We start from the raw sequence: 13408 nt of genomic DNA on the forward strand, positions 1-13408 counted from the left end.
TAGAAGCCTCAATATCCTTTCCCTCAAAACAATGTCTCATTCTGCACATAGACCATGTGACTATTTTGCATTTCATAATAATATAATAGTAATTTCTATCTTGCCTGCCTACTAAGTAGTTCTATAACAAGATTCCACTGTTGTGTTAATAAAAAAGTTAATTTTATTATTGGATGTAGTTCTGTCTATAATTGACTGTAGTTTTAAAAATAAGGATCATCCTCCTTGTCTAGTATATCTTTCTATCTTGTGCAAACAACCAAAAAGTGAGTATATAATGATACTGGCATCCTATAATCATGCACATCCCTAAAAGCATGAACCTACTATTTAATACTACCAGCAAACAAGGCTTTAAGATTTTATGAGCACGTGATGTGTGTGGCAACTGTAAGCTTGGATACATTAAGAGGGTTAAACAAAGACAAATACAGAGAAGCATACACTTATAAACCTCGCCTGTCTCTTTAAATGACCACTAACTCTAACATGCAAGTTCCTATATGAGAAGAGTCACTTATAATTTTCACAAATATAAACTTTAACAGTAACTGTAAGATTAAAGATCTTTTAGATATGGCTTCGATATTTAGGGAAGAATTTGTCTATGCATATCAGACTTCATGTATGTAATTATATTTAAATACACACAATGGAATCTATTTTTTAATGACAAATAGCATAACAACATCTCCTTATTGCATTTGAATGCTATGTCTGAACTGTAACTCTTTATAGAAACATTCATGGCCTTTGAGCTATTTCACCTGTGCAGTTACCATATGGTCTTGGGGCATAATTGCAAAGCTATTAAAATACCCAAGCTTATCAAGGTCATCCTCTCCTCAATTATCCCATTAATAGATCCATGGGTAAGGAAATGAAACCTAATTAATGGTATGCAGTGAACCTCATGCTTTTCTTTGCCTTCACTGAGACTCTGACAGTTGTGCATTCTACCATGTAACACTTTTAAAATGGGTTATGTGACACAAGTGAATGTTGCCCTGTCACTGGATGGACCGCCTATGGCACTCTGGCTGTTGTTGCTGGGAACCGGTTGGGCTTACTTTGCCACTGTTCCCTTTCGTTATCCCAAATGCACCTTCTAACTGCAGTAGGAGGGACTTACAAATGCTGCCACCACTGGAGTCCTTACCGACATCCAGTACCGGGTTTCTTCTGGGTAACTGACACTGCTAATGTACCCCGTTACTGGTGTACCTGGGCTGGTACTCCTGGCCTCTTCCTATGGATCAGGGTTGCTGTGGATGGATCCCCCCATGCCTATCACACTGGCCAGAACTGCAGGGTAGCGGGCAGAGCGGTGGTACCAGAAAACTGGATCCAAATCTCAGAAGAGCTAGGAACGGATTAGAGTAATACCTCTGATGATATCACCAATCGGTGATGAAACGTGTCAGGTCACGTGACCAGCTGATTTGGATTATTTTGAATTAGACATAGAGCAGTGTGCTGGCATTGTATCACACAGAGTGTGTATGCTCTCGGACATCGTCATTTGTATTGCAGTGTTTGCGGGATCTAGCAGACATCTCTCCGGAACTTCAATTCCCCTGTCTACCTATTTCTGGGGCTGTTTGCCATCTGGACTTTTTTTTTGGGTTCCCGAAGTGTGGCCACAACTGTCGGGTGGAGCGGGATTGACATCGTGGATTCGTCTGGATACGGTAAAACACTCTGCATATTTGCTCAAAACCGGACGAAGTGTAATAAGTTCCACATATAAAGATTTACCTGCTACCAACATCAGGTGGAGCGGGACTGACATTGTGGATTCGTCTGGATACGGTAAAATACTCTGCATATTTGCTTAAAACCGGACGAAGTGTAACAAGTTCCACATACAAAGATTCATCTGCTAATATTATCGGGACCCCTGATACCTTTAGCTCGAGCAATACTGCCGGGTGTACCTAGAGTCCCGTTGGATTCAACACACATACCAACAGCACTGATTGTCACTCACCGGACTGTGAGTGCCATTTCTCCTGTGTTCAGGAACCGTGGCTGTCCGCCATCCTGAGGGTCTGCGCATGTGCAGCCCTTATGAAACCTTCAGTACCTGTTGCTTTTAATTAATTGGATGATCAGGCAACCCACCCTATTTAAACCACCTGTGATCATTACCTAGTTGCCTGATCTTGGCGTCTCATTCCCCATGAGCCTCTGAAGGTGTTCCGGTGTTTCCTCGTGTATTCAGCTCCAGCTGATTCCTGTCTACTACGATTGTGGTTTCCAGACCACTTCAACTCTCCTGTGTTCATCGTGTATGCACTTAGCTGATTCCTATCTGCTACTGCTGTCGGATCTCAGACCGTCTCAACTCTCCTGTGTTCATCGTGTCTGCACTCAGCTGATTCCTATCTGCTACTGCTGCCGGATTCCAGACCGCCTCAACTCTCCTGTGTTCAGCATGTCTGCTCTCCGCTGCCTCCGTTACTACTGCCGGGTTCCAGACTGTCTCAACTCTCCTGTGTTCATCGTGTCAGCTCTCCACTGATTCCTATCTGCTACTGCTGCCGGATTCCAGACCGTCTCTACTCTCCTGTGTTCAGCGTGTCTCCCCTCCGCTGCCTTCACTACTACTGCTGGATTCCAGACCGCCTCTACTCTCCTGTGTTCAGCGTGTCTCCCCTCCGCTGCCTCCACTACTACTGCCGGATACCAGACAGCCTCAACTCTCCCGTGTTCACCATGTTTCCAGTTTTACTTACTACTGCTTCCTGAGTATTGCTCCTTTGATTACCGGTTACCTTTCGTGCGCTGCACCAACCTGATTACCGCTTCCATCCTCCAGTGGTCTCTCCTCCTGCCGGCGTTCAGCCGTTCAGGTATCCCTGCACTTCTCCTTGACAGCCTGCTCTCCTGAACCGCGGTATGCATACTTTCCATTGACTTTGCTATTGTATTGCATATCCGACTGGACTGTGTTGTGTTCATCTCCGGAGTCTTCCATCTACTGAAGCTATTGTTACTATTGACTTTGTTTCCTATTACCTGGATTTCTATAGTGACTTTGTATACTTCAAGCAGCGCTTGTCAGTTATTATTGTATTGTGGTTATCATCGTGGGATCAAGTTCAGTGTGCCCCCCGTGTATCCTCTGTATTCCATTCATCTCCTCGTGCCCCTCCTCACATATATATAGCAGTGGTACAACTTGCTGAACGCAGACCACTGACTCCTGTTTCCCATTGGCACCAGTTTCAAGTATCCTCTCAAATAAGCAGTGGTACAACTTGCTGTACGCAGACCACTGACTTTCACTACCTCCTCTCTACTCCTGGACATTCCTCCTCACTATAGCAGTGGTACAACTTGCTGTACGCAGACCACTGACTCTCCTCAGGTTTACTTGTCCATCTGGTTCCCCGTGTTCATACATCTAAGTCATTACCAGTTGCTGCTAGTCATAGACTTTCCTTGAGCATTCTCTCACCATCTGCTGATTCTCCTGTTCCGTTGTCACCCTGCTACCAGATGACCATAGTACCAGCTATATTACTCTGGTAAGAACATCATCTGGTGATATCCTGGGCAAAGACTCCTAGTGCCCGTGACACTGATCTTGTTATGTCTCTCATATTTTTGATCACCTTCTATAGACACTAACCATTTTTAATTATTTTATTCTTTTTTTACGGAGCTCCGTGTTTTATTATTATCAGCTCATGTATTGAGCATTTTTCAGATATTTGAGACACATTAGTCTCCCAAGGAGATGTTTATTGGCCATATTCATTCATTAAACTCCATGTGAGATGATCATCAAGCTCCTACTCCATTAATTGATATGTGTATTAGTTGATAATCACTGTGATCAGCTGGTCATTCATTCATCCAGTATGTTTTATATTTGCTGTGTTAATGTCTAATAAATTGTTTCTTTATATTTATATACATGATTCTACGTTATCATTAGAGGTAACTCTGATCCTCACTCAGCACTGTTAATTGTTTTTTGTACTTTAGGAACGGATTAGAGTTGGGTCTCATCTGTAGGTCACAGGAATAGAGAAGTTTTCAAACAGATCTTTGAAACAAGTGATGTTTATTTGCTCACACTGGTCGAAGGTACCAGTGAGCAGGTCAGATGAAACAAGAAGAACAATTTCCAATACAAAACCTTGCTTTCTTATACAGTTTTGGACACAGCCTCACAGGGTACGCCAGCCCCCTGAGGTCTGAGCTATTTTAAGTAGAAGGATGCAATATGTTTACCCAAACATGGATTTACATGCAATGCAAAGCTAATAATATTTACACTTCTCTGTGATATCCTAAAACTTGCTGTGATTTCCTGCATCTTGTTTTAACAGCAAGTCTAATTAAACCTTTCTGTGTCTTAAGGTGTTGGGCCCTCACACATCAAAAGGTCTAATTAACATGAGATTAACATGGGTCTTTTCTTCAGATAGTTGCAGAATACTCATTTCCTGTCACACGCCGGCCCCGTGGACGGGCACCGGCGTTGTTACCTCTCTCCTATAAGCGGTGATCACGGTATCCTGATTACATCCCTGGATCATATGATAAGGAGCTTTGATGACATATTGATTTATCACATGACATCAGAGCTGCACATCAGCAATTCTCTCAGAGGGATTCATAGCATGGACTTGCTGCTACTCAGAGATCATTCCATTTATCATAATATCTGCCAGGTGTAGTCAACAACACATGTAATATGTGCACCACTTTACTAGCTAAAGGCACACAGCACAGTTATGAAAATGTTTATTTCTTGCATGGGGTAATGAAAAATGATTGGTTGCCATCCATGCAAGCAGTGACATCATGATTAGCCCATACTTTCTGTAAGTGAAGCACATTAAACATATGTGGAAAACACACAACATCAGGCATAGTATCTATGCACAAATACTAACAATTGCAATTGAATAGAGAATTAATTAAGTATATACAGAAAATGCTACATAGCTCGAGACTGTATGGACTCCAAAAATGATGAGATAATTTCACCCTAGTTATATCTTATTTTCTATAACTGAAAAAATGAATACGTATTATAATATCTCCATATAATAATATGTCAGTTTTATAAAGTATGCACATCCCAGACATGCCCTCTTTACATTCGTAGAAACAGAACAGGGGAAAGAATGGGCGGATTACTGTAAGCCATGTACAAGACCACAGATACGACTGTCAGGAGTTGTAAATGTTGCGGTTGCTTTACCCCAAAACCCAAGGTCAATGCTAATGCTGATGTAAATTGTATATTTTTAGTTTTATATTTTAATATATTGTCATGGCACATGAGAATGTATAATGGTAAAACTAAATAATACACAACCACAATACTGTGCTCGGAAGTTGTGCAATTACAAGGATATATGAGTGGACTTTAGATATATCAGAAGTCACCTGGAAACATGACTTCATAAGACAATTATGACATATGCCCTTTATGTAATGTGTGAAGTCCATAAGAGATTATATTGCACTTGCTCACATTATTACAAAGGCAAGTAGTAGCGGTTGATTCATCTAGGAAATATTTTACTGATCAATCATTTATGACTAATTGCTCCATAGCACTTGGCATAAGAAATAATTAGGTTTCGGTATAGAATGAACATGTCATATTTATAGATCTTCTTGCTTATATTGACATAAAATGGAGTATGGCAATGACACATTATAATTATGAATTTTCTGTATGCCCAGACAAGATTTAATTTGTTTTGCTTAAGCATGAATTTTTGGAATATATACATTTTCTCATGTATATTTGGCATTGACATACAATTCAAAATCAATTGAGTGTAAGGTCACAATCACAAAAAATGCATTATTTTAAAACCCTTGACAAACAAGACTGCATCAGCAACTAATGCTGAATAACTTGTGGTGGCTATAAATGTAAATAAACAAAGCAATGCACTTAGTAAAAGTTGTAGAACAAGTACAAATCAATAAACTAAAGACATAAGGGGTTAAATGTATCAAGGTTCAAATTTTCAAGGGGTTTGAAAAGTTGAGATGTTGCCTATAGCAACCAATCAGATTCTAGATATCATTTTGTAGAATAATCATTAGAATGTGATTGGTTGCTATAAGCAACATCTCCACTTTTCAAACCCGCCGGAAACTCGTAGCTTGATACATTTACCTCCAGAATGTGTAGAACCCCTTTAAGTGCTTTTTCATTGTGCAATAATATCTTTGCATTAAAGGCATCACAGGGCTGAGTCTCTTACCATTGCACTAGTATGTGAATGGAAACCTATTAGAGGAGTGAAATCTGTAGAAATTGAGGTGCCATATATGTTTCCATTCTGACAGTTATTGGATGGAGCCTGTGGTGTGAGGCAGTCTTGGAGGGGAGATGGAGCCTCAGACTGCTGATTTTGTCACTCTAACTCTTAGGGGTGTATTTACTAAACTGCGGGTTTGAAAAAGTGGAGATGTTGCCTATAGCAACCAATCAGATTCTAGTTATCATTTATTTAGTGCATACTACAAAATGACAGCTAGAATCTGATTGGTTGCTATAGGCAACATCTCCACTTTTTCAAGCCCGCAGTTTAGTAAATATACCCCTTAGACTGTAAGCTCCAATGGGGCAGGGACTAATGCAAATGAGTTCTCTGCACAAAGCTGCGGAATTAGTGGCGCTATATAAGTAACTGATGATGATGATAATCCTTCAGAACATAAAGTGAATATTATTGACTACTGCCACACATGATAGAGACTGTTGTTTACTGCTAAAGTAGTTCTTGTCATATGATAAGGAGCTTTGATGACATATTGAGTTATCACATGACATCAGACCTGCACATCAGCAATTCTACCAGAAGGATTCATAGCACGGACTTGCTGCTACTCAGAGATCATTCCATTTATCATAATATCTGCCAGGTGTAGTCAACAACGCATGTTATAGGAGCACAACTATTACTAGCTAAAGACACACAGCACAGTTATGCAAATGTTTATTTCTTGTATAGGGTAATGAAAAATGATTGGTTGCCATCCATGCAAGCAGTGACATCATGATTAGCCCATACTTTCTGTAAGTGAAGCACATTAAGCATATGTGGAAAACTCACAACATCAGGCATAGTATCTATGCACAAATACTAACAATTGCAATTGAATAGAGAATTAATTAAGTATATACAGAAAATGCTACATAGCTCGATACTGCATGGACTACAAAGATGATGAGATAATTTCTCCCTAGTTATATCTTATTTTTTATAACTGAGCTTTATATATTTTACGAAAAAAGAAATAACAAAAGAGAGAGAGAAAGAAATACAATGATACCTGAGGGCTATGTCAAAGATCATCGGTATCACCTTATGGCCCTGCTGAATCTGAAAGTTAAAAAAATTACGTAACACCGCGAGAATGATTTGCAATCAGAAATGTGGTAACATTACTCAGTGGGTTTTGATAGGTATATGTAAACACTACCATGAACATAAAGTTTAGCAACATGTCAATGGGAACCTTGCACAGGTGGTGAAACTGGAAAAGCTGGTTGCTTTAGGTTTTCTGAATCTTGCAGGGTTAGGACTTAATCGTCTTCATCAGTGCATTCACAGAAGATGTATGATGGGGATAAAAGACATTTAGATTAAGCCTGTGTGACACAAGAGTAGTTATGGATGGTATGTGAACAAAAAGAATGCTATTACATCAGTCACTGTGTATATGTCCTTTTACCTGAAATATGCCATTGTATGTACTAGGTTGATACAGTCATTTCTGGCACAAATAGGGCAAGACTTGAGAAACTTCAGAATGACATAAGAGTTAAAAAAAATAACTCAACACGAATGGTAAAATTTAATTTAGGGTGGAATTCAATATATAATGAATTATACACTTTTCCTTAAGCTGGGTACATACCTATGCAATCATACTTCAGATATAACGTCTCTAGCGACTTCACCAACGATTAAAATTGAGCATGGCAATTCATGCATACACACTTACACAATGTTAGGAACTCCCAAGTCAGCACAGTGAAACTCTGGAACTACTCTGAAGGCCAGGTGTACGCTGGAGCCCCTAGTGGTGGGGACAGACTGGGCTGCGGGCTGACGAGGGTCGAGTAACGTATACTGACTTAAGGAGTTCCCAGAAGTGGAGTGATTGGTGGACAGTAGTATAAGAAGAATCCTAGGTCAAAAGGTCACAGGCACAGATGCAATATCCAAGGGCAAGCAAAGGGTCAAACTCACAGGCAGAGAAGCAAAATCCGAATTCCAGGCAAAAGGTCAAGGTCAGAAGAGAAGGGTCACAGGTCCAATAACAAGCAGGGGTCAAAACACGGGTAGTCAAATCCAAGGTAGCAGGAACCAAAACGGATAGCACAAGCAGGCAGCAGGACTGAGGACAGAACGCTATAACCGGCAGTGAGGCTGCAGACCTCACTGCCTTAAATACCAGTAGTGGCCAATCAGAGCCTAGCTCTGAAATCACATGGGCAGGCTCAATCCTGCCATATTAATCAGCCCACAGGCTTGTGGGCGCATCTGCGCATGCGCCCGGCTGTCCCCAGCTGCCGGGACGCAGCGCTACTACTGCTGGTGTCCGACCGTTGCCTTGGCAACGGTCGGGTGGTTTCCGGAAGTGACGTCCCGGTCGCCATAGCGACGGCCGGGACGCCTGCAAGAGAAAGGTAAGAGTTGTGGCGGTGCCCGCGGCCGCCGCGACTGCTGACACACAATTTACCTTCAGATCTGTGATCTTCATCTCTCATAACCATATGCAGAAAAGACATTGTTCCATGGTTGACCATGATTTTTAGTAAGTTTAAAAAACCAAATAAACAGACGTGATGTGCTTTGGTATGATAAAATATGATCGTGGGAGCATACACACTCTTGCAATATCTTACCAAATGGAAGTGAATTGTGTGATTTGCCTGATAATTGCATCAGCGTATACTCAGCTTTACCTTTGATGCTGCAGTCTTCCTATCTGGGGACCCCACAACTGAGGCCTGCACTCTTCTCTCCTACTAAGGTATGTCTATTTCAGATAGGCTGAGCAAGTGTCTATGCTCCTCCCATCACATGAATTTCTACCTACACTCCTACCTGCCCCCTCCGCTCTGCCTGTGACCGCCGCCTCACTACTTCTCTGATCAACTCCTCTCACTCTCGTCTTCAGGACTTTGCCTGGGCTACTCCCCTGCTGTGGAACGATCTTCCACGTTCCATCAGGTTAGCATATACTCTCAAAGGCTTCAAGCGTGCCTTTAAAACTAATTTCTTTATTCAAGTCTATCCAGTGTCGGACTGGGACATGAAGGGCCCACCGGGGGAAATGCAGCGGTAGGGGCCCACTACAATGGGGTGTGGCCAACTGTAAGAGGGGTTGTGGTCAGTCATTAAAGGGGATGGGGTCAGGCCATGGAGGACAACGTATAGCACCTTAGTATGGTCCATAAAGAAAAAGAGGACATTTGCAGTGAGGAGCCGCGAAGGAAAAGACAGAAGAGAAGAAAGAAGTCAATAGGAAAGTAAGTGAAGGGGAGCAAATGCAGCATGGAGGGCACTGTGTGAAACAGGGGAGACAGGGAAAGGGGAGGGATGAATTGAATACAATCAATCATCATCAGCTATTTGTGTGCTGTCCATTCTTTGTGGTTAGTGTTCTCTCCCCTCATAGTGTACACAGAAAACAAATGCTATACTACAGTACTAGAGATCAACCATTCATCATATGAAAACCACAATATAAGGGTATAGACTAAAAATTAATATATCCATGAAGCACTATGGAGACCACAAAATTATTAGCATAAAAATATATGCACATTTAAAATATTACATAAATCTAATTACACTCTAGACACTGGCAAATAAAAACAGGACTCTAAAAAATGATCTACCCACAAAATGTACACTCAATAATAATCCAATGCCACTACAAAGGACAAAAGCAAAACATTAATATTAAAGCATATAGCAGATGCAATCCTATAAGGACCTAACTGTCTGAATGTGTTTTATTCTGATTAAGATATGCTTCTATAGGGAATAGAGTCCCACAATTGATTGAAAACAAACATGGAACATGATATAAACAGTGAATTTGGTTACTAGTTTATTAGGAATCCATTCATTGGTCAGCTGCAATAGGATCCTTTTATAGAGGCACTGAAGACGTATATTGCAATGAAGCCATTCTAATTTATCTCCCTCCCTCCGAGGTCACACAGTGGAGAGCTCTAGAGAAGTTTGCACGATTTATTACTTACTGATTACACGGACTCACACTGCAGTTAGGATGGCAACTTTATGACTACAGGACGCCTGCAACTACAGCAGAAGGAGTAATCTGAGATCTGTGTCACTGTGAAGCATTTCTGCCTCTCTCTGTCTCAGGAGCAGGAAGTGTTCTCACGTGCTGGCTGTAGGCAGGGATTAGTTTGACAGTCTCCGTTTCATATGTAGACTGACCGCAACTCGGTAATTCTCTGCTCTGCCTCACCAACAAAGAGGGCGGGGTTATCAGGCAACAGGGCCTCCCGGGGGATACCCCGGCTCCCCGGCAGGCCAGTCCGACACTGAGTCTATCAGTCCTCCTTGGGCAGCTTCATTGCAATTGTTTGGAACTGACCCATTTACAAATCAGTGTGTACATTTCAAATCTCTTTCTCCAACGCAGTGGAGAGCAACATGGTTTTGTCAAGGTGTAAAATTGTGCCCTTTAGTTGGCATTACTACTAACTAGAAATGAGGCCCTAAGAGGGCAATTACTCAAATATTTCAATCCCAAACATGTCAATGAGACTGCCCTTACAAAAGTGAACAATGATCTACTTATAACAAAGTCTAAGGGCTAGATTTACTAAATGGCGGGTTTGAAAAAGTGGAGATGTTGCCTATAGCAACCAATCAGATTCTAGCTGTCATTTATTTAGTGCATTCTACAAAATGACAGCTAGAATCTGATTGGTTGCCATAGGCAACATCTCCACTTTTTCAAACCCGCAGTTTAGTAAATATACCCCTAAGGGTCACTTCTCCATACTTATCCTCTCTGCTGCTTTTAACATTGTGGATCACCATCTCCCCCTGCATAATATTCACCCATGGCCTTTGTAAACAGTTCTTTCCTGGTTCACTTCCTATCTTATCCCTCCAGTTCCACTATCTGTTGGGGTAACTCAAGGCTCTGTTCTCAGCCCTCTGCTGTTTTCATTATATACCTTTTCTCTTTGGGAGCTCATTTGTCTCAAGTTCTACCTCTGCTCTGACTACCCCCAAACCTATCCTTCCTCATCTGACCTCAACCTTTCTTTACATCTTTATTACCAACTATCTCCCTGTTATCTTCCCATGGAAGTCACATTGTAACCAAAAGTTCTATGTCCAAAATAGAGATTATCATCTTCCCTCTCCCCAGAGTCACTAACTTCTGTCAAATCTCCCTCCCTGTCAACAACATCACAATTTCCTTAGTCTCCTAAGCCCACTGCCTCAGTGTCACACTTCTTTATTCCTCAAACCCATCTCTGAAATACTGCTAGAATATGCCCTTTTCTTAGCCAATTTGCAGCCAAAATTCTTATCCATTATCTCATAATTTCCTGACTTGACCATTATTGCGACCTCCTCCTATCTGGCATTGCCTTCACCCACCTAGTCCTGCTTCAATCTATCCTAAATGCTGTGGAAAGACTGATCTTCCTCTTTCGCCACTACACAGATCCACTACACAGATTACTTATTCTCAAATACAAAACTCTCAACACCACCTCTTAATATATCTCAAAATACTGTCCCTCACACCCTTTTAGATCTACCTCTGGCCTGCTCCTTGTATAGTCTTTGATAGCCTCCTCTCATTCCGGCTTACACTACTTCTCTTATGCCACTACCTCTTATGGAATTCTTTATCCTGCTCAATCCAATTCTCCCCCAGCTTTCCAATTTTAAAAGCTCCCTGAAATCCCACCTCTTTGGTTGAGCATGCCCTATTCCCACCTATACTACTCACACTTGTACACTCTCACAACTGTACCAATCTCCACGGTTTCCTTCCACACTCCAAAAACATACTTGTAGGTTAATTGGCTGCTATTAAATTGCCCTTAGTCTTTCTCAGTCTGTGTGTGTATGTTAGGGAATTTAGACTGTAAGCTCCAATGGGGCAGGGACCAATGTGAGTTCTCTGTACAGCGCTGTGGAAGTAGTGGAGCTATATAAACAAATAGATGATGATGATGAATTATACCTTTATTCACCTGCTTGTGGGGTGACCTTTGCCCAAACTGACCCATATACCCTAGGATAGAAGAGACTGAGCTACAGATGCCCATGTAAGTGTCAGGGAGTATCACACATCCATGCAAACAGAGGTTACAAGGACAAATACTGCCAATTTAATCCAACACTCACGGGAAGAGAATATGTACTCAGCAGCTGTTCAGTGCTGAAAACATGTTCCTCCTTACACGTCCAGGGCCAGGTCTTCAGTATAGAAAAATCCTGTGTTTTATGCAGATGAAGTGTCTTTGTGCCAGTTTAGGATACAGTACAAGTGGCCCATTGTGTGCAGTGCTGCATGAATCTGTGCGGTTTCCTCTATCAAGCAAATTCATCTTGGTGACATTAAACTAACCCTCAAGTCCCGGGAGTCATGAATGTTAGTTAACATGAATGTGGTCACACACCTACAAAAAAAGTCCACAAATTGTTATTAAAATGCCCAAAATAACTGCACCCCCTTAATGTAACACACAGTGCAGGTATTGAGCAGGGGGGTGGAGTCACATCGGGATTGATCCCCTTGCTCAACCTCCCCCCCTCTCACCTACTTTATGGCAGTGCTTGTGATATAAATGATGAAGCCCCAGGGTGTGTATGAGGAAGAGGGCATGTTGGTAAAATATTTTCCTAGGTGGTAGTGCAGCTTTAAGACCTATTTAATAATATAATTATATCATTTTCCAGCACAAGAGCCCCCAGAATGTGAAATATTTTTCAGTGATTAGCTCTATGCAAGCCCATCATGCTAGAGAATACATGCAGACAACAATATATAGCCCTGTGTTACCATCGTATTACATCTGTTGTTATGAAGTGCTTCATGAATAGGACATAAATTATTTTAATTTTCAGCAAATTTAAAGTAATTATTTTGTTGTTCAGCACTGAGGAATATGTTAGCATTTTATAAATAAATTATACAAATAATATTTTATGACAGGTGTGACCAAATGGGCTTACTCTGACACCCGGTCTTTCTCTTTCTTCAGTTTATTTGTGGTTTTACCACTTGTCTTACGCTGCTTTACATTATTAACCTCCCATCGCTGACTACTCCTATGGGTGGTACTTGCCCACCGGACACTCACCGACTGTGTGTGCCAACTGCATACTAGCGG

Source organism: Mixophyes fleayi, chromosome 2, assembly GCF_038048845.1.
Source record: "Mixophyes fleayi isolate aMixFle1 chromosome 2, aMixFle1.hap1, whole genome shotgun sequence".
Classification (NCBI taxonomy): domain Eukaryota; kingdom Metazoa; phylum Chordata; class Amphibia; order Anura; family Limnodynastidae; genus Mixophyes; species Mixophyes fleayi.